Below are 23,088 nucleotides of genomic sequence, written 5' to 3' on the forward strand. Positions count from 1 at the left end.
GCAAAGCTTTCATAGGGGCCCCAAGTCACATGTAGCGCTGCCCCCCAACCAAGCATCGGTGGAGCTCCCGGCCCACCCCCTCTATACTGGCTGGGGAATACAGAGGTCCAGGGTTGGGGCCGGGAGCTCCACTGATGCTCTAACCCCACCCCATGCAGCCTATATGCTCAGCGTGGAGCAGATGTAGTGAGTGCAGAGAGTGGAAGCCACGGACCTCTGAATGTATGTACTGTAGCGAGCTCGGCTGGCCAGGTATGTCCTTACACCCATAGTAGTCTCTGATTGTCTCCTGTAGCATGTTCGTAGTCTTTAATTGTCTCCTGCGGTATGTCTGTAGTCCCTGGTATTCTCCTGCAGTATGTCCACAGTTTCTGGCAATCCTCTGTAGTATGTCCGCAGTCTCTGATTGTCACCTGTCGCATGTCCATAGTCTTTAATTGTCTCCTGCAGTATGTCCACAGTCTCTGGTAATCTCTTGCAGTATGTCCGCAGTCTCTGATTGTCTCCTGCAGTATGTCCACAGTCTCTGATTGTCTCCTGCAGTATGTCTGCAGTCTCTGATTGTCTCCTGCAGTATGTCCACAGTCTCTGGTTATCTCCTGCAGTATGTCTGCAGTCTCTGATTGTCTCCTGCAGTATGTCTGCAGTCGATGAACCTCTCACACAGTATGTCTGCAATCTTTGAACCTCTCCTGTAGTATGTCTGCACTCTCTGACCCTCTCCTATAGTATGTGTATTAATGTGCTGCTTTACATGCTCAATTATTTGGGATTGCTTTACTACTCAGTGAGTGGTAATGATGTGCTGTATCCCCTAGCAACCAATCAGTGAGCACTAATAATGTGCAGTAACCTCTAGCAAGCAATCGGCAAGCAGAAATTATGTGTTGTAACCTCTAGCTACCAGCCAGTGTGCGGTAAGGATAGGCTGTAACCTCTGGAAAATAATTGCAATCGCTGCGTGATCTGCTGCAGTAAACTGATTTTGAGTCTACCTGCTTTTTTTTGTATGTCTAAAAATAGAGGGGGTGTCCCAAGAAAATGTTTGCTCAGAGCCCAATGAAAATTAAAGACGGCCCTGGCAAAAGGGATTCTTTCAGAAACTTACGAACGCACTTGCTGGCTTCCATTAGGGAATACTTATGCTCGGTTCAGGTCTCAATGTTGCGATAAATCTGATACCTCATTGGGATCTTTGTATATGCCCTTCAAAGCACTTAAACAAATTAAATTACAACTACAAGAATTACTACTACACAATACCTGGAGGACCCAGGAGAGAGGGAGATTTTACTCTTTTCTCCCCATTACACAATAGATAATCCTGAATTTACTGCATCTACCTCTCACAGAAAAATCTCCCACACCTTAAAAAAACCTCTATAGAACCCATGTTCCTTTCTGACCACCACCCAGTCACAATGACCCTATTGTTTCCAGATAACCCTTTCACCACTAAAACCTAGAGATTAGACTCATCCCTCTTGACAGACCCACTTAACAATATCAAAATCCAAAATGACATTCAAAACTTCTTTACAGCAAATAATACCCCAGATACGACATCACTTACGCAAATGTGTAATCACAGGCAATCTCTTGGCACTAGCAGCTTCTAGGAAAAAAAAAATCAAACACAATTCAACAATCTTCTCAGCAAGGTTAAGTTGCTGGAGTTAAAACATAAATGGTCACAGGCATAACAAACGTACCAAAAACTCTTACATGCTCTGACGACACTGTCAGAGTTTCTAGGTCGAAAAACATGTTTACACTCGCCCTAAGCTATTTTACGAGCAAGGCAACAAGAGCATTAAGCTCCTGGCTAGAGCCTTGTAAGCTAAAAAAAAGCAGCCACTACTGTGCACACTATTCATACCCCACAAGGCCGTATTTTAGAAGCCTCCACAGACATTGCCACCCAGTTTGAGCAAAATGACATAAACCTATATAACTCACCCCCTGCTACGCACCCAACAATTGACTCTAGATCTCATTAAAATGTGATTCAAGACTTTCTGACACAATAGTGTCCTAATTCCCTCTCTCCCTTCAAAGCTCATACAATGGAATAATTCAAATCAGCTGTCAAAATGCTTAAGACAGGTGAAAGCCCCAGCCCAGACGGATTCACTGCATCTTACTACAAAACATACCAGGATCTTCTAACAGAACCCTTCTTACGCGCATTCAACTCACTCCCATCTGCCCACCCCCCTACTCGCAATCTACTGGTAGCCCACATATCGGTTATTCTGAAAACAGGAAAAGATCCCACATCAGTCACCAACTACCAACCGATATCCCTCTTAAACGTTGACATAAAAATCTTTGCCAAAATCCTAGCAAACTGTCTGATACCGGTTCTCAACTCACTGATAACGAAAGATCAGGTAAAATCAGAGGGGGGCATCATAGGGGGCGGGGTCACCCGTACATGTCACTGCACTGGGTAATCCAGGCATTTCCCCGTTGCATCAGAGGAAACGGGGTCACCCGCGCACATGACAGGCGGCCCCGCCCTTAGCTATTTAACAGCTGTCACAATTGAAGAACATCATACGGCAGATGTCTCCCATGGAGGCAGGATCGTGTCAGCATTGTTTTTTTCTCAGTATCCTCTGCAAAATGCATTTACATCGCTGGATTTTTTTTCTTTTTAATAAAGGACTTTAAACTGTTTTTTTTTTTTTAAATTACACTTTTTTTGTGAAATGGTAGGGGTACAATGTTCCCATTACCAATTCACATAGGGGGGGTCGGGATCTGGGGGTCCCCTTTGTTAAATGGGGCTTCCAGATTCTGATAAGCCCCCTGCCTGCAGACCCCCACAACCACCGGGCAAGGGTTGTGGGGATGAGGCCCTTGTCCCCATCAACATGGAGACATCCTCCCTATGTTGAGGGCATGTGGTCTTGTACAATTCAGGAAGGGGGGCACTCTCTCATCCCCCCTCCTTTCCTGTGGCCTGCCAGGTTGCATGCTCGGATAAGGGTCTGGTATTGATTTTTAGGGAAACCCCATGCCATTTTTTTTATTTTGGCGCGGGGTTCCCCTTAAAATCCACACCAGACCTTAAGGGGCTGGTATGGATTTTAATGGGAACCCTTACGCCATTTAAAAAAAGAATGGTGCAGGGTTCCCCTTAATATTCCCACCAGACCTAAAGGGCCTGGTATGGAATTTCGGGGACCCACACAAATTTTTGGTTCAGCGTTTCCCTTAATATTCATACCAGACCCAAAGGACCTGGGCACGTACTGGGGGGGGGACCTATGCCATTTTTTTCAATGACTTTTATCTGTATTGCTGGGACCTGACAATTCATTATAGACGCAAGCAGTTTTAAATTACTTTTTTTCCTTTATAAATGTCATTTTGTGCAGGGACTGTTCTAAACACGGGAAAAAGCACTACTTTACAAGCATACTATAGACACCCCCCAGGTACGAAATTCAAAGGAATATTTCACTTTTATTGTTTCACTTTAAGCATTCTTAAAATCACTGCTCCCGAAAAAAACACCAGTTTTTAAAACGTCTTTTTGCATTGATACATGTCCCTTGATGCAAGACCCAGGTCCCCAAACACTTTGTATGACAATAACTTGCATATTAACCTTTAAAATCAGCACTTTTGAACTCTCCCATAGACTGTTCCACGTCTTTCAAATTTGCCGCAAATACCCTAAGTTGTTTGCTATTCGGCGAACAGGCAAGTACTCGATGTTTCGAGTCAAACTTACGTTCAACTCGAACATCGGGCTCATCCCTAAGCATTACCAGTAGGGTTGTCCCGATACCGATACTAGTATCGGGACCAATACTAAGCATTTCTTTTGGGGAAAATGCTCCGATACTTCACCCGATACCTGACTTTCCCTGTATCCTCCTCCAGTTCCCCCATCAGTTCTGCTCTCCCCCTCCACGCTCCGTGTCCCCCCTCCATGCCACTGCTATCCTCCTGGGTTCTGCTCTCCCCCACCATGCTCTGTGCCCCCCCTTCTGTACCGCTGCTATCCTCCTTGGCTCTGCGCTCCCCCTCCATGCTCCATGTCCCCCCTCTGTGCCTCTCCTTTCCCCCTCCGTGCCTCTGCTGTCCCATTCCGTGCTGCTGTTGTCCCCCACTGTCCCGCTGCTGTCACCCTCCGTGCTGCTCCTCTCCCCCTCCGTGCCTCTGCTGTCCCATTCCGTGCCGCTGTTGTCCCCCAATGTCCCGCTGTTGTCACCCTCCGTGCCGCTGCTGTCACCCTCCGTGCCACTGCTGTCCCCCTCCATGCCGCAGCTGTCCCCCCTCCATGTGACAGCTGTCCCCCTCCGTGCCGCAGCTGTCCTCATTCATGCTCTGCTCTCCCCCTCCATGCTCCGTGTCCCCCCTCCGTGGTGTCACTCTCCATGTCCTCCTCCTCCACCCCCTCTGTCAGGAAGGAGAGCGGCGGTAGGAGCCGCTGAACCCGGCTCCTACCTTTTCCGAATGAACAGTCAGTGATCACTGACTCTGTTCATTCATATAACTGAAACATTGTTTCAGAAATGTTTCAGTTCATGAATGGATAGGAGCCTCTGTCTTCTCTCCATTCATTTTCAGTGCAGCTGAGAAAGGGACCTTAGTCCCTTTCTCTGTCTCAAAGGGGAGATATCCGAGGTCTGTTAAGACCCCTAATATCTCACTAAAGCCCCCTCAACAGGGCTGAATGAAAAAAAAAATAATAATAAAAAAATTAAAATGTAAATAATAATAATAAAAAAAACACACTGACACTACCCCCCCCCCCCTAAAAAAGAAATCAATGTAAAAAAAATTGTAAAAAATAAACATTGTGTAAAAAAAAAAATACCGCCACTGTCACATGACATTAAAAAAAAGTATCAGTATTTGGTATCGGCGAGTACTTGAAAAAAAGTATCGGTACTTTTACTCTGTCTCAAAAAAGTGGTATCGGGACAACCCTAATTACCAGGAACTTCTACAAGTCAATTGGTGGCAACTCGTATCTCCATTATGCGATTTGCCATCACAATTTCATAGGCTGAGAAGGAATTGCACAAGGTTACAGGATTATATGGCACAGAGTCAACTGTTGAAACAAAAATTTATTGATAAGTGGTGCCCACAGGAGTTGTTACATGGGGCTTACTCCAAATTCTAGAATGGCCCCTCCCCCAATAGTCCAGTAATCAAAACCGAACCCCCACAACAGCACATTACACAAATCATAACAATCTTAAATAGGGATTATTGGTTTATTGAGAAGGTGTTTCAAAAACACTGGCACATTTTACAGATGGATCCCAAGATGGGACCGGTAATATTTGGATCCATAAGCTTAATACTTTATCGTTGATTGGCCTCACCGAAGACCAAAGGATTCTGAGTGTGATTTAATATGCTTTGTATATTGATCGGAGTTTGTTAATAGTTTTTGCTTTTTCCTTTGTACCCCCCCCTCTTATTGGTTTTTGTTTTTGTTTTGCCACACCTTTCTTTCTTTTCTTCCCCTCCTGGGTTTATGATTGCCATGTGGGTGAGTTTTTTTCTTTTTAATAAAGGACTTGTCCCAAGCTGTGTACTGTGTTTTTTTTTACATTTTTGACACTTTTTTTGTGAAATGGTAGGGGTACAATGTACTTCATTACCAATTCACATAGGGGGCAGGATCTGGAGGTCCCCTTTGTTAAAGGGGTCTTCTAGATTCCGATAAGTCCCCCGCCCACAGACCCCCACAACCACCAGGCAAGGGTTGTGGGGATGAGGTCCTTGTCCCCATCAACATGGGGACATGGTTCTTTGAGGGGGTCACTCACCCCCAAAGCATCCTCCCTATGTTGAGGGCATGTGACCTGGTACGGTTCAGGAGGGGGGCGCTCTCGTCCCCCTCTTTTCCTGCGGTCTGCCAGGTTGCGTGCTCAGAATTGGATTTTTGGGGGGAACTCCACGCCATTTTTTTTTATTTGGGGTGAAGTTCCCCTTAAAATCCATTCCAGACCTGAAGGGTCTGGTATGGATATTTGGGGGGAACCCCACATATTTTTTTTTAATTTGACGCAGGGTTCCCCTTAATATCCATACCAGACCTGAAGGGCCTGGTAATTGAATTTGGGGGGACCCCCATGCATTTTTTTTTTTAAATCAATGACTTGTCTCTGAATTCCTGGGAGCCGTGAGTGGTTTTAAATGAAATTGTTTCCTGTAGGGACAATTCTAAGCATGGGAAACAAGCGCTACTTCACAGGCATACTATACACCCCCCTCGGTACGAAATTTAAAGGAATATTTCACTTTTATTATTTCACTTTAAGCATTATTAAAATCACTGCTCTTGGAAAAACTGCAGTTGTTAAAACTTTGTTTTGCATTGATACATGTCCCCTGGGGCAGGACCCAGGTCCCCAAACACTTTTTAGGGCAATAACTTGCATATTGCAAGGGAAAAGTGATACCCACTGTGGACAATTACGCTGCACACCCCTGATAGAACTCGAAAAAAGAAAAGGTACCCCTAGTGGCTTTGAGTTGCAGCAATGAGTAAAGATAATACAGATAATGAAAATGTGTACAAAAGTATGATGCCGCGTACACACCATCACTTTCTGCAATGAAAAAAGACGTTTTGAAAAACATCAATTTAATTGACCGTGTGTGGGCAAAAACGTCATTTTATGTCTTCTGAAAAACGACCCAAAAAATTGAAGCATGCTTCAATTTTATGTGTCGTTTTTCGCCGACGTCGCTTTCTGTGTTCTAAACATTGACCGTGTGTACGTAAAAACGTCGTTTTAAGCACGCGCATGCTCAGAAGCAAGTTAGGAGACGGCAGCGCTCATTCAGGTAAAACGACTGTTCAGAATGGAATAAGCACATTCGTTAGGTCTTTTTCAGCTTATATACAAGAAAAGAAAGCGCTTCTTTAACCCCTGCTTTTAACTGCTACCCAAAAATGGACGTTTGTTGCGGCTGATCTTGTTACATAGTTATGACAAGCTTTTAAGTAGTTTCTTTCTTGTTTGATAATGTTTATGTTTGTGTTCTGTTATTTAGTTGTATCTTCCATCTTCAAAATTTGAAATATATATATTGGGCAACCTTTTTTTTTTTTGATTTTTATTTTGTCACCAATTTTAGTGGAAATCTCTATTTTGTGTTGATTTGGAAGTGTGTGAAGTGGCTGCAACATGGCTAGAAAACGGTTGTCAAATCAGATCAGACTAAAAATTACGCCCTGAAGTACAGAATGGCCTCTGAAGAACAACCTGCTAAACAGCACCGTGCACACAAAAATGTAATGCCAAAACAAATACGTCCTTAGTACAAGCACTGTATCACAGATCCGACGACAAATACACAAACTGTACAACAGAAAACGAAATTTAAAGCACAAACACTGAAAATCACGAATCGTCTCTCACCAAACTTTTACTAACACGCAGCAACACTATATCAGCAAAAGAGGCCGTCTTCCGCATGGAAACGACCCTTTATAGTGACGTCGTGCGTGATTGACGGAACTGCGCTTTGCTAGAGCGTTGTGAAAAAGTGATGGTGTGTATGCTACGTCGTTGTTCAAATTGAAGTTTGAAAAATGTTTTTTTCCATCACATAAACCGTCGCATTTTTTCATCGCAGAAAGTGATGGTGTGTACGCGGCATGAGGTTTATTACAATTCAAATGGTATCAAATGTAAAAACGCATTTTGACCTTTTATATGATTTTTTTATATGTCTTCTTCAGGGGGAACAAAAGTTTGCAACCATAAATTCTACAATGGAATACATATAGATTAGACATTGTATACACGTTTTTGCAAACAACTATGTACAACTTTCACATGACATGTTGTTAACATCATCGCCAAGAAATACATACCAGAGTGACTATTGGAACCCAAAGACAGCAGTCAGCCAGCGACCGGCCACTAATGAGCAACCCTTGAGTGTCCTGCTAGTTGAGAGGATGGTCAGATGGAAAAAGGGGAAGACCATATTGTGGGACAGACAATAAATCACCCCCGGGCCTACTAGAGGCCGCAGACTGCGACCCCACATCAGTGAAGCCGGAAAGTGGGAGCAGGGGGAGGGGGAAGGGCGCAGGGAAGGGCCCAAAAGGGTGGGGAGGGAGGGCAAAGGGGTGAAGGGCCAACCAAAGGCCCGTAGGAGGGGAAAGACTGATGGGCGTGCAGCCAATCAGGAGCAAGGAGATTATTTACCGACTGGATAAAGCCAAAAATCCTGTAAAGAAATTATGAATAAGATAAAGATGTGTAAGTGTTAGAAAAGATGTATGGATGGGTGCATACCACAGTATACAGTGGTAATAAGTGTGCTGAACATTACTGAGACCTGCTAAGGTCCAGAAAAGAGTATAAGAATATAAATGAATATAAAAGTATGAATAATAAATGTAAACCGGAATTAAAAATGAAAGTGAATGAAGGCACTGGTGATGTTAATGACTATGATTGTAATGACGTGTATTAACCAATATGTGAAGGAATGTTGAATATGTGATGAACCAGAAAACAATGGGCCAGATTCATGTACAGCGGGCGCAGCGTAACGTAACCGATTTACGTTACACCGCCGCAAATTTTCTGTCTAAGTCCCCGATCCACAAAGCACTTACCTGGAAATTTGCGGCGGTGTATCGTAAATCCGTCCAGCGCAAGGCGGGCCAATTCAAATGGGGCGGGTACCATTTAAATTAGGCGCGCTCCCGCGCCGGACGTACTGCGCATGCTCCCGTTGCAAATTTCCCAACGTGTTTTGCACGAAATTACGACGCGCCAACGTTTTGTGAATCGCAATGTCAAAAAAGAGTTACGCCGGGAAAATTAAAAAAATTAAAAATAATTCAAAAGCGAAGCGGGAAAGACGGGCATACTTTAACATGGTGGAGTAATTTTCCACTTTGTTAAAGGTGCCCTATCTTTGCGACGGAAAACTAACATTCGCGGCGACGTAACGATGGGAAAAAGCTTTGTGGATCGCCGTAACTCCTAATTTGCATACCCGACGCTGGTTTACGACGCAAACTCCCCCCAGCGGCAGCCGCGGAACTGCATCCTAAGATCCGACAGTGTAAAACTATTACACCTGTCGGATCTTATGGCTATCTATGCGTCACTGATTCTAAGAATCAGTCGCATAGATAGAACAACAGATACGACGGCGTATCAGGAGATACGCCGTCATATCTGCTTTGTGAATCTGGCCCAATGTGCACTAACAAGCCAGCTGAATGCTGGGAGATGACTGAATAAGGAAAATGTGTGCAATAGAATGATCCTTAGAATCATACAAGGAGGGAAAAAGGAAAGGAAAAGGAGTGGAACTGCCCAGGGAGTTCCCCTTAATATCCATACCAGACCTGAAGGGCCTGGTAATTGAATTTGGGGGACCCCCACGCATTTTTATTTTAATCAATGACTTTTCTCTGTATTACTGGGAGCCAACAATTCATTATAGTCGCGAGTGGTTTTAAATGAAATTTTTTCCTTCATAAATGACACTTTGTGCAGGGACAATTCTAAGCACGGGAAACAAACAGTACTTCACAGGCATAATATACACTCCCCAGGTACGAAATTTTAAGGAATATTTCACTTTTATTATTTCACTGTAAGCATTATTAAATTACTGCTCCCGAAAAAACAGCCATTTTTAAAACTTTTTTTGCATTGATACATGGTCCCCAAACACTTTTTAGGGCAATAACTTGCATATTAGCCTTTAAAATTAGCACTTAAATTTCAAACTGTCGAGTCCCATAGACTTTAACGGGATTCTAAAGTTCACACAAACTTTTGGTCTGTTCGCAGGTTCTGGTGCGAACCGAACGGGGGGGTGTTCGGCTCATCCCTATAGTCTGCAAAAGCACAATGGTCAACAGACCAAAAAGACAAAAGAACATTATGTAGAAGATTCAGGACTTTTTGGATGTCAAAGGTGGTACAACCCCATATTAGGTAACAATTTTGTTCTTTTACAATACTTTTTTACATAATTTTGTCCAACCCCTTTATATATGGGTGCCCAATGTTATGTCCCTGGCTAAAGCTCTGCTCGTATCCAATTGCTCAACTTTTCTTTCACAGCCTCAAATACATATAACTGTCTTTTCAACCAAATCACTGCTTAGTAGGATGAGCTTCTTATTCGAGCCAAACTCATGTTCGACTCGAACATCGTATGTTCGATCGTTCGTCTAAATACGAACAAAACGAGTTGTTCGCGCGCCAAATTCGAGTTACGTTTCACAGACCATAATTCACTGCGGCTTTGCTGGCTGATGATTGGCCAAGCATGCACTATGACCCGCATGCTTGGCCAATCACAGCTTGCAAAAAACGGAGAGCCATAATTGGCCAAAGCCAGGGTGGCTTTGGCCAATTATGGCTCAGGGGGTTTAGTACATGCCCCACACTATAAAAGGCCGCCTGCAGGTCGGCCTTGTGTAGTGTGTTGCGGTGGTTGAGAGGACAGAGAGAGTGTCATTTTTTGCAGGTAGATAGAGCAGGCAGGCTAGTCAATGTTACAGTGTGTAGAGGATATATATACATCCCAGGTGTTGTACATATATTTATACACTGTATAGTTTAGCTAGATCAGTTATTTCTAATTTACTGGCAGGCAGGTGATTGTGTTAGCTGCAGTACGTGGTTTATTGCCTGTGTCCTCTGTAGTTTGCACCTAAAGCTACTTGGTGTGTACTGGCCGTGTGCTCTGTAATTTGCACCTAAAGATTCAGGAGCAGTGATTTAATTATGCTTAAATGAAAAAAAAAAATGAAAAATGTATTTAAATTTTGTACATGCTGGTTGTCTATAGTATGCCTGTGAAAACGTCTTTTGAGAACCCGGGTCTTGCCCGAGGAACATGTATCAATGGAAAAAAAGTTTTTAAAACGGTCGTTTTTCAGGAGTCCTGAAAAAAACGACCGTTTTAAAAAAAAAAATTCCCAGCAGGTACAATATGTAAAGGATTTTTTCATGTAAACATCATTAAAATCACTGCTCCTGAAAAAACTACTGTTTTTAAAACTTTTTTTCTATTGATACATGTTCCCTGGGCAAGACCTGGGTTCTCAAAGACATTTTACGACAATAACTTGCATATTAGGCTTTAAAATTAGCACTTTTGAATTTGAACATTCGAGTCCCATAGAGGTCAATGGGGTTCTAAATGTTCGCGCAAACGTTCGGTCCGTTCGAAGGTTCTGGTGCGAACCGAACGGGGGGTGTTCGGCTCATCCCTACTGCTTAGTTTCTTTGTGTTAAAGCTCCTCTATGGCAGGGGCTGATGTAAGGCCCCGTACACACGATAGAATCCATCCGCAGATAAATCCCAGCAAATGGGTTTCTGCGGATAGATCCTATGGTGTGTACACGCCAGCGGATCTGTTTCCGCGGAGAAATCTCCTTTGGAATGGATTCCAGCAGATGGATTTGTTGTGCATCACAACAAATCCATCTGCTGGAATCCATTCCAACGGATGGATCCGCTCGTCTGTACAGACTTACCGGATCCATTCGTCCAAAGGGATTCCCCGCACGCGTCGTAATGATTTGACGCATGCGTGGAATTCCTTATATGACAGCGTCGCGCCCGTCGCCACGTCATAATCGCGGCGACGGCGCGACACGTCATCGGCAGAGGATTTCCGCGCGGATTTCAATGCGATGGTGTGTACACTCCATCCCATCGAAATCAGCGGAAATCTTTGAGAGGATTTATCCGTGGAAACGGTCCGCTGGACCGTATCTGCGGATAAATCCTCTCGTGTGTACGGGGCCTTAGTGTTCTACTGCACTTGATTCAGTGTTGCATTATGTTCTAGTTCTCTGTAATGATGATAAATGAATAAATATGATAATTTATACCTTTTTGTCTAATATGTAGAAAATATTAAGCTCCCATTGTATTTTTCATGTTGAGAAATTTAGTCCATATAAATGAAATAATAAAATATTTCAGAGCACAGAGAAATGCACATTCCATCTGTTGCACTGTCCCCTCAAGCTATTTTTACATAAATGCTGTCAAATGTTTTCTAACAACTGATTATTACATCCTATTTGAGAAAAAAAGAAAAAAAGAGAAGGAAGAAAGAAATGCATGCATATGAGAATGCAAGCATAAAGCAAAACAAAGGCAGATTTGAAAGGGATTATTAAAAATGAAAAGTTTACCTACTGGCAATATTAAGATGGAAAAAATGCACATCGCATATACACTGTAGTACAAACAATTGTGATTTAGTCCACAGATTTAACAGACTTTTAACTGTTCCCAACAGTATTTTGTACTTAATTGGAGAGCAAAAATTAGCAAAATTTGTAAAATATACTGCCGACATCAAACACTTGCAATCTTGTTTGCTGAATGTAAGACCAGTACAATTAGCAAGTTTTCGCTCTATGGACAACACACATTTTCTTGACCACAACACACCTAGAAATGGTAATTAGATAAAAACGATCACTAGATGAAAATAACAGAAAATATATATTGTTTTATTATGGATCCATAAATGTGCAATTAATCAATACCCACATTTATTTAATCAAATCTAAAATCCAAGTCCAAAGATTCCAAATTTAAAATCAAACTTCACTAAAATGTGAGGGGGCTAATTTTGATAATAAGCTATTGGCATTTTTAAAGCTAATTGACAAAAAAATAAAAAAAATAAAAGCTAACAAGCGGAGCTAGACTTGGAGGATAAAAAAAAACACATTAAAAAACAGAGGAGGGGCCGGACGTGGCGTAGATCGCCGTGGGTACTGTGGCAATCTTTTACTGGAAGTGGGAGAAAATACCTGTAGTAGACAGGTATCTGCCCCCCCTCCCCCCTGAAAGGTGCCAAATGTGACAATGGAGGGGGGAGGAATCCAGACAGTGGAAGTTCTATTTTTGGGTGGAGCTCCACTCTAAACACAACCAAAGCACCTCAATCTGATTTATTTTAACTGAAAAACGTTTTTAGGTACTTCAATTGAATTGAATGGTGGAGGTAGAAGTCATATATTAAATATAAAGGCTATTGCAACGTTTACAGCTAAAGCCCTTAACTTTGCATACATTGGCCTCTGCCAAACAGTTTAAAGTGGAGGTCCACCCACCCCTGCAAAAATTAAAAGCCAACAGCTACACATACTGCAGCTGCTGAGATTTAATAATAGGACACTTACCTGTCCTGGAGTCCAGTGATGTCGGCACCACAGCTGGTGTTTCCATCAGCTGTCAGGTGCTGCCGCTGTCATTGGCAGTAAGGGAACCCAGCAGTGAAGCATTCCGGCTTCATGCAGGGTCCCTACTGTACATGTGCGAGGCACCGCTGTGCTCTCCTACTGGCCTGGCAGCGGGGGAAGGAGGAGGGAGATGTAATTTGCGGCCGCCTGGTCTCCCGGAAGTGGGGTGTCAAAAGACAGGTATGCGTTCCCACTGAAAGTTGGGGGTGGGCTGGAGGAGACAAATGAGCAGAAGTTTCACTTTTGGGTGGAACACCGCTTTAATAGTATAATTAGTGAGTTTCTTATTTTGCACACCACACTGCATTGTTTTTAAAAGTTTATTAAAACACTTAAAAACACAACCCCCACGTTCCCTGGATACCCACCCTTCCCAATATGGCCAATTATTCCCAAATATTCAATATATAAACTTCAGGTATGTGTTTGGTAGAAGTTGGCTAGTATCAGCACAGTATGTCAGCATGAATAGGCAGAAAATAGAAAAACCTTCACAGATTAAGCCTTTTTCATCATATCTGCCTCCACAGCACAGTTTCTCACATACATGGGAACATCTGCAAATTTTCGCTAGAAAATTATATAGGACAGGGGTCTCAAACTGGCGGCCCTCCAGCTTTTGCGAAACTACAAGTCATATGAGGCATTGCGAGGCTGATAGTACAAGCACAGGCAGAGGCATGGTGGGACTTGTAATTTTGCAACAGCTGGGGGTCTTAGGCCATAGGGTTTAATATTGAGTTGGCCCACCCTTTGCATCTATAACAGCTTCAACTCTTCTGGAAAGGCTGTCCACAAGTTTTGGAGTGTGTCTATGGGAATGTTTGACCATTCTTCCAAAAGTGTGCGGTCAGGCACTGATGTTAGTCAGAAGACATGGCTTGCAGTCTCCCGCTCTAATTCATTCCAAAGGGGTTCTATTGGGTTGCAGGCCAGTCAAGTTTCCTCCACCCCAAACTCACTTGTCCATTACTTTATGGACCTTATTTTAACAAGGGGGGACCCCAGATCCCACCCCCACATGTGAATGAGTATGGAGTACATAGTACCTCTACCCATTCACCAAAAAAGTGTCAAATATAAAGAAAACACACACACGCACACAAACAATCTCCCCCGATGTAGATCCATTATCAATCACAACGCCGACACAGCCATCAGACCCCCCCAAAAAAAACTGAAGGCTAACCGCCTACTGTAGGCTCTGCTGTTTGACAGTTCTTATATAGGTAAGGGGCAGAGTCACCTGGCGACATTACCTGGTGGCACCACCATTGTATTTGACCCAGCATGCAACAGTAGGTGATGTCACAAGGGGGTGACATCAGCCCCTTACCTCTTTAACCACTTAAGGACTGCCTCCTGCACATATACGTCGGCAGAATGCGCGGGTGGGCACATGTAAACACGGCTTCCCCGCTCTCCACTGTGGCGGCAGCATCGATCGTTGTCATCCCTTTTATAGGGGGACACAATCGATGATGTCACACCTACAGCCACCCCCCCTACAGTTGTAAACACACTTCAGGTCACACATAAACCCAACAGAGCGCCCCCTGTGGTTAACTCTCAAACTGCAATTGTCATTTTCACAATAAACAATGCATTTTAAATGCATTTTTTGCTGTGAAAATGACAATGGTCCCAAAAATGTGTCAAAATTGTCCGAAGTGTCCGCCATAATGTCGCAGTCATGAAAAAAATCGCTGATTAGTAGTAAAAAAGAAAAAAATAATAAAAATGCAATAAAACTATCCCCTATTTTGTAAACGCTATAAATTTTGCGCAAACCAACCGATAAACGTTTATTGCGATTTTTTTTTACCAAAAATAGGTAGAAGATTACGTCTCGGCCTAAACTGAGGAAATTTTTTTTATATATATATTTTTGGGGGATATTTATTATAGCAAAAAGTAAAAAATATTGCATTTTTTTCAAAATTGTCGCTCTATTTTTGTTTATAGCGCAAAAAAATAAAAACCGCAGAGGTGATCAAATAGCACCAAAAGAAAGCTCTATTTGTGGGGAAAAAAGGATGCCAATTTTGTTTGGTAGCCACGTCGCACGACCGTGCAATTGTCAGTTAAAGCGACGCAGTGCTGAATCGCAAAAACGGGGAAAGTTCCTTTAGCTGCATTTTGGTCCGGGTCTTAACCTCCCTGGCGGTATGATTATTTCAGAAAAAACATGCTGAAAGCGGTACCATTATTTGCAAGGAAATTTGGCGTTTTATATTGTAGGTCTGTAATTTTTAGAAATAACTCACTTAAATCTGACCAAACAAGATTCTAATAGGCATCCCGGGTATGACATTTTTTTAAAAACAAAATTATAAATTATAATATAATAAATAATTATAAATAATTATAACAAATAATAATATAATTATAATAAAAAGTATTCAATAATGTAATCAAATCAAAATCACTGAAATTTGCTCAGTTGCAGAATTGTCGCTGTCATTATTATTTTTTTATGACGAATTTCCCCACAAATCGCTATCGCACAATTCTGCAAGTGATTATAATTTATTATCGCTGTTTTTTAGCTGATCTAAAACTATTTTTGACATAAAGGGACACTTTTGGTTGCTATGGACAATCTACAGTTTGCAGGGAGAAAGAAACATTTTTATTATATAAAATGACATACATGACACAGGACAGACCACTAGGGACAAGGGGGATGTGTTTTTTTTACATACAGTACTGTAATCTATAAGATTACAGTATACTGTATGTAAAGTGTTTGTTTACTTTTTTGAATTTGGCGCCGTTCTCCTTCCCCCGTGCGTCGTAACGTCGCAGGGAACGGAGATCGGCGTCACACAGAGGCGCTGTGTGATCGAGCGAGGTCCCCGCTCGCTCACACATGCGCGGTTGGCATCGCTGGATCCAGGACAAGGTATGTAAACCAAGCCTGTGGATCTAGCGAGGCAAGCCCGAGTCTGACTCGGGGTTACCGCTCGCAGCCAGAGAAAATCTAACCCCGAGTCCGACTCGGGAATACCGCCAGGCAGTTAAGAGCTGTCGAACGGTGGAGCAGGTGTTGGGTGAAGCATTTTTGTGGGGTCTGTCGGTGGCGGCAGGCGTCGTGATGATAGATCCACATCAGGGGACATTTTTTTTTGCTTTTTGTAATGAAATTGTAATAATTTGCTCGCATTGAAGTTGAGGGAAACACAGAATGTTTTCCTTTCTGTCTTCCATTCATGCAGATACGACATCCAAATTGCAACGGCGACTGATGTTGTTGAGATGCCCCTCTGTGTCCACGATTACAACCTTAAACATGGGAAGGGTGGTCTTTAACAACCAGTTGATGGTGCCATACTTAATTGCCGTAGAGCCAGACACTGGTATAAAAAAGTGTCTATTGTATCTATACCACGGTAAAAAAAAAATGGTGCATGTATGCTCATCGTTAGAAGTGGGTGGATGCAGGGCGGTATTCTAATGGTGAGCATACCACTGATCAAATTTTTCATTCAGCTCACATGGCTGCATGAAAAAAAGAACATTATAATATGTGCCCAACAAGGACCAGCAACGTACTTGTATGTTGCTGGAATTTGAGTGGATATACTGGAATGATGCCTGCAGGTTTAGGTATCATCTTGGTATTTTTCCTTTTCAGCAGCGGTTGGTTTTTCATGTAAAAGTAATACTTGCGTCTAATTAGCTGCTAGACTGCTTTTACAAGCAGTGGGAGGGAACGTCTCCCTTCCCTCCCACAATCTTACATGGTTTTCTCAGGCTCTCCTGTCCCACCGGGGAACCAGAGAATGCAGCCAATTTCACCACCACAGTTAAAAAAGAGCATACATGCTGAAGCATGGGTGCAGTGGTGGAGGGGTGATTTGCCCCTAACATTATGGGCGGATTGCCCCCATGGTTGTTTTATTGAGTTAATGTTTTATTGTTAGATTTTCAGGTATGCCATTCAGCTGCAGCACTGATTTATTTGTCTTGACAGCAACAGCATTTGCTCTTGCGATACATAAATCAGTGACTCCAGCGCTGTAGTAGGTGATTTCACCACCACAGTTAAAAAAAGGTGCATGTATGCTCATCATTAGAAGTGGGTGGTTGCAGGGTGGTATTCTAATGGTGAGCATACCACTGTCCAATATCTTTTTTTTTGTTCAGCCCACATGGCTGCATGAAAAAAAGAACATTACAATATATGTCCAACAAATACCAGCGACATATTGCTATTTTGCTGGACTTTGAGTGGTTATACCAAAATGATTGCAACAAAGAGAAAGAGCGGCATATCCAGAGAGGAATAAAAATGTGTTAGTTTATTGTAGAGTCAAAGGTTTAAAAAACATGACACACGAGGGATCTACACTGTTCAGCAGACACTTTTCACACAATGTGCTTAATCATTGCTGACTATCACCAGGTATGCACACTCCTTTATAGACCAAAGTGTGTGACTGGAACCTATCAAAAAAAGATAGGTAAAAATCAATCACCTGTCCAAATAAAAATAATCAACACACCATGTGCAAATAGGATGATATGTCAAAGGAGACATGCACACCTGGACAAAACACATATACATGCATGTATAATACAAATGTCAAAATGTCACAGAAGATAGTTAATCGAATACCGATGTAAAATAGTATAAACATTGAAAAACATGTATAAAGGAATTAAAACAGTACACATAAAAAATAAGAATGTATATGTGTACTTTAAATAGTACAAACACAGACCAGCAAAGATAGTGATGGAATCATGATAGGAGGAATCTCCTGTTGTTTTTTTGTTGTTTTTTTAATTTCTCATTTTCCTTGCATGTGAAATTTCACCACATTATCTAAGCTCTGGGGAAAATTCCCATGATAAGTGAACATCCCATATGAGGAGATGTTTATAGACACTTGACTATCACAGCTACAGAATATAAGCATGTTGGACTTTCAATTCCAAAACCATGCACATTAATATGGACTTATCCCAATTCTCTTTGTGGCTAAAACTTCCTTCACTGTTCTGGTCAGAATTTACATAAGATTTTGGAGTGTGTCTGTGGAAATGTGTTCTCATTTAGCCAAAATAGCATTTATAGGGGGGCGTGGCCGGAAGTCGAGAAGAATGGTTGCATTCTGACTGCGCTCTGGGCACAGGCAGCAAACCAGGGCCGACACGGAGGTGAGCCCCGTATTGCTAGCAGGCAGCAAAGCTGACACACAGAATCCAATAGCTGCACTCCCCACATCAGGTCAGCCAGGGATGGACACAACATTAAAGGACATGCTGCTGTCCTTACAATCATTCATTCATTCAGATATAATGTCTATGTTACAACACTCCAAAACAGAAATTACAGATCTAGGGCACACAGTCACTAACATTAAGTCCAGAATGCGTGAATTTATCACATCCTTCAATGATCTTGTAGATACCCATGGGGAAAAAGAGGAAGATATAGAATGGATGAAGGAAAAACTAGCCGATCTTGAGGATCTTTCCAGAAGGAATAACCTGAAAATAAGAGGAATCCCTGAATATGTCCTCCCATTGGCTTTAAATGATTACTTTTTACAATTAATGGCAGAATTCCTCCACGATACACCACCTGCAGAGCTGGTTATTGACCATATCCATAGGCTCCCTAAGCTGTCTCACCTGCCAGATACAATTCCCAGAGATACGGTCGTCAGGATCTATTTTTACGGTCGTCAGGATCTATCTTTCTATGCAGATCTCTCTAAGTACACTATCCTCAAGAGGAGAAATCTTTCCATAATCACAAAGCCGCTATAAAACCATCAGATCGCCTACAAATGTGGTCATCCTGTTAAATGGATAACCAGAAATGATAACAAAACCTTTACTATAAGATTTGTGGAAGAAGGCATCTATCTACTACGGCAATGGGAAATGTTATATCCTGGAGAATTCCACCAATAGCACCGCCAGCACAGCACTCGTAAAGACACGCATTGGGTTGATGCTGATCCACCAGACGACGTGACAATTTAGCCAAACCATTACCACCCAATCTATTATCAATGGCCCTGGTACAGCCGCATAGGCTTGGCCCGTATGTTCCTGACCACCAGTTGTAGTTGTGGTATTACACCACTCATACACAGTTTCACTGTTTCTTAACAAGTTCAGTTTTTTTTTGTTTTGTTTTTTGTTGTTGTTTATTGTTTCTTTTTTCAAACCGTAGTATTCTCATACTACAGCAGAGTGTATAATAGGTTTGTGTCAGCATTTGTGATAAACACTTTTTACTCTTACAGGAAATTATAAACTACAATATCTCCCCCAAAGCCTACCTCAACCTTCCACCAAGTCTCTGGTCTCCACAGTGTACCACTTTCAACAAGTACAAACCATCTTCTAAACATGAGTTATCCATCGTTTCATTACTCTCTACATCCCTCTAGCCATATATACTCACCTGTAAGTCGGGTACACACACTCACCCCACACCTTGAGAACGAAATTCTCGTTGAATGAGAAAACTTATTTCAAAAAGGAGACTGGGTACTGCCATAGGAGACATGTACCAATGCAAAACATTGTAAAAAATGTAATAAAATAAAAAAAACAATCAGAAGGGAGAGAGCCTTTTATGTGAATTGAGGAGCATCATTGAATACACCGATTTTTTTTAAAATAACATGCTTGTGGGTAGTAGTAGTACTAGTTGTTGTAGTAGTCATAGTACGATTAGGGAGCAGAGCAAACCTGTTCAAAATGGTTTGGGCTTTCAAATTATTCTATAAATCACAAAATGCCTTGGTCTGGGTCCCACTGAAAAGATTCAAACAAGTTGACTAACTTTTCTGAGATGTATTATAAACAAAGAGCCCTAACCTTCTTGTATTGTTGCTGTCTCCATCTATATTATTAAGCTCTGCGCAAATTGTTAGTGCTATATAAATCCTGTATAACTATAATAATAATAAAAATGCATCAATTTGGGGGGATTGGCTGTCTCAAAAGCCAAATTAAATTTTTTGGCTTCCTAAGCTGCAACATTTGTTTCATCACCCAATTTACAGTACCTATACTGAGAATACAAAAGAAAATGTGTACAGTAGTGAAAGAAGCAATGCACTATAATGGTACACATTGTTTTCTTTTATTTGGGATAATTATAAATTTAAAAAGCTTAAGAAATTACACGGTTTCAAAAATTAGTATGAAATTGGTATATCCTATATCTGTCATCTATATAAGAATAAGGTTTTATAAACTTTGTCAATCTGTACACGAGGCATATGGGATACCAAAACAGAAATTCTTCCAAAAATTGCGGTTACAGCATACTCTGCAGATGCAGTTCAAAATTACTACATGACGACCGATGAAAATTATTTTTCAGTAGCCTCTTTACAAAATCAACTTTTTAATACACGCAGGTAATTACAACAGGAAACAGAAAAGGGAAGAAGGGAACCATTGGGTTGGACTTTAAAAGCAATGGGACTACAACAGTTGTATAAAAATTGGTATTTTATTTGTAGATGAAAAAGTTTAAAATCGATGATTATGCATATACAGCATCATCTTAAAAACATGTGTTTGTGTATGTAGAAAACATGGCCAACAAGGGCCTAATACTTGGAGTGTGTGGTTAATATAGATAATATCAGGTAGATGAGCCCTTGTTCATCTCATTATATAAACAAGAAAAATTACATAAACAAACATCATGTTTCATTGCAATATTAATGTGTACAGCAATCACTCTACAATGAATCACATAAAGTGTAGTGTTCATAGTAACAGAATATATGTATGTAGCACTACCCTCGAAGGAGCTGCTGCTTTGTTTTGGGTGGCACGTTACCTCTGTATCTCCGCCATCTAGGGTACTGGATGAGAGCTGCAACAAAGTCAATGTCCACAGGTGTCTTTTCTGTGCTTTTATTACCGAACAGTGTAAAATAGTGAGAATTAGTGGAAGGTGAAGGGATAGCAAAATGGAAGACAGTCCTGCTTCCAATGACAACTTTACTTCACCACTCTAGCCAGAGTGGGTATAGTGCACCTGGGCAGGCCTCTCTCACTAGCCTGGCAGCCAGAGTGTCACTCGAAACTCTAGGATTAAGTCTCTGCCACAGACCCTCCTAAAGATTAGAGACAATTGTCCAAAATCCTTCTTAAAGGGGTTGTAAAGACAAAAATATTTTCCTCTTAAATTAAAGTCTGACAGGAGCTGATAAAGTAAAAAGTAATGTTTTGTATTATAACTAGTTTGATACCTGTTGAAATCGAGCTGTTTTATTCACCTCCGTCACTCCTGAGTCATCATTCTCACTGACTTCCTGGTTTGCGGTGCACATTCATTCTTGCTACATCACGGCCTAATGGGAACTCCAGTTCCCATTAGGCTTAGCCTCCATGCCTGTGAGGGATAAGAGAGCATCTTCACAGAGGGCTGTAGTCATAGGGAGGGGGTGAGCACATTCTGCTTTCCACCATGCCAAACGGCTCAGATGCTGGTGGAAAGCAAGAAGAGGAGAGACAGGAAATGGCATTTTCAAACCTGGATTACTCTATTTTGGAGGTCAAAAGGAAAAACAAGGTAAGTGATATTTAAATGCTCTAGCTTACAGCAATCAATTGATCTAATAAAAAATGAACCTTTAGTGTTCCTTTAACTGGATTCAGCACCCGGTTCTCCTTCAAATAGCTTTAGTTAAATCAGCAACTGACAGGCGACCAGCGTCCAGCCTCTCAGAACCAAAGTGTCCTCTGATGAATAGACAGGCCTCTCCTGAAACACCAGCCTCATGCCCGGTATCCCCCAGACAGGTTCCTCATCAGTCAGTTTCCTCCAATTGGATGGACAGCCCAGGACCATTTGGCAAGTTAGGGACCCAGTCGACCCACTGGATGAATGAATGTGTGAAGGAATGCAATGAGCGGGGGCGTGGCCGGACGAAGATGGCGTTGGACGCTTTTTAGATGAGCTCCGTGAGGCAGAATCTAATCTGGAACCATCGGCTACAGATATTGCCGTTTTGGTTCTAAATTCGCCCCATACCGTATCAGGAGGTATACCTACGCAAAAGGATACCATTATTGAGGCGGTTGATGGTATACTTACCCGTGGATGCGACCCGAGGCCTCCTCTACACTCTGTGGCGTCATCGCCATTTTGAGGCCTACGGCTGCACGGACATCCCCGGACTCAAGTAAGGATCGCGGTGCCGTGTTAGCGGTATACACCCCTCCGTCCACCCAGGATACATTACCTTGTGCTGGGAGTCAGATACAGCCATAGGCTCAGGGAACTAAGACAGTCATCGATAGCGTTGGATTCGACCCCTCCGGTGGTCACTGCCGGATTTCTTCTCCCTGAGGCCTGTAATCCCTCCGCGTTCCGCGGGCTCCATAAGAAAAACTACTTGCTCACCTAGGAACATCCTTACCTAGGTTTAGATTCTCTGCCCCTCAGCTAGCCGTAGGAAGCGACAGGAGGCATATCTCCTTCCCCCTCAGCTACTCGAGGCCTGCGGTCTCGGCCTGCACACGGAGGCCCGGCGGCCATCTTGCTTTACACACTGTTTTACCTCACGATCGATCCTATCTAATTAAGGCTCTGTGTTGCTTCACCTTTACTGTGGATGAGACATTTTTATGATTTAATAGAAAAGAGACCGATATTACCACATTAAGTTCACAGAGATTGAGGTATATATAAGGAAGTAACGCCGCCATCTAGTGGCCTGCATATTTCTTACTAATTTGTAAATATTATAGACACTTTTCTGTGGCAAAAAATACTGAAATTACCCACTTTTCTCTCATAATCCGCCTCAGTGATTTAAACTCAGAGTGTAGTGACTTGTGACCATTA

The sequence above is a fragment of the Rana temporaria genome, chromosome 3 (genome assembly GCF_905171775.1).
Source record: "Rana temporaria chromosome 3, aRanTem1.1, whole genome shotgun sequence".
Lineage (NCBI taxonomy): Eukaryota > Metazoa > Chordata > Amphibia > Anura > Ranidae > Rana > Rana temporaria.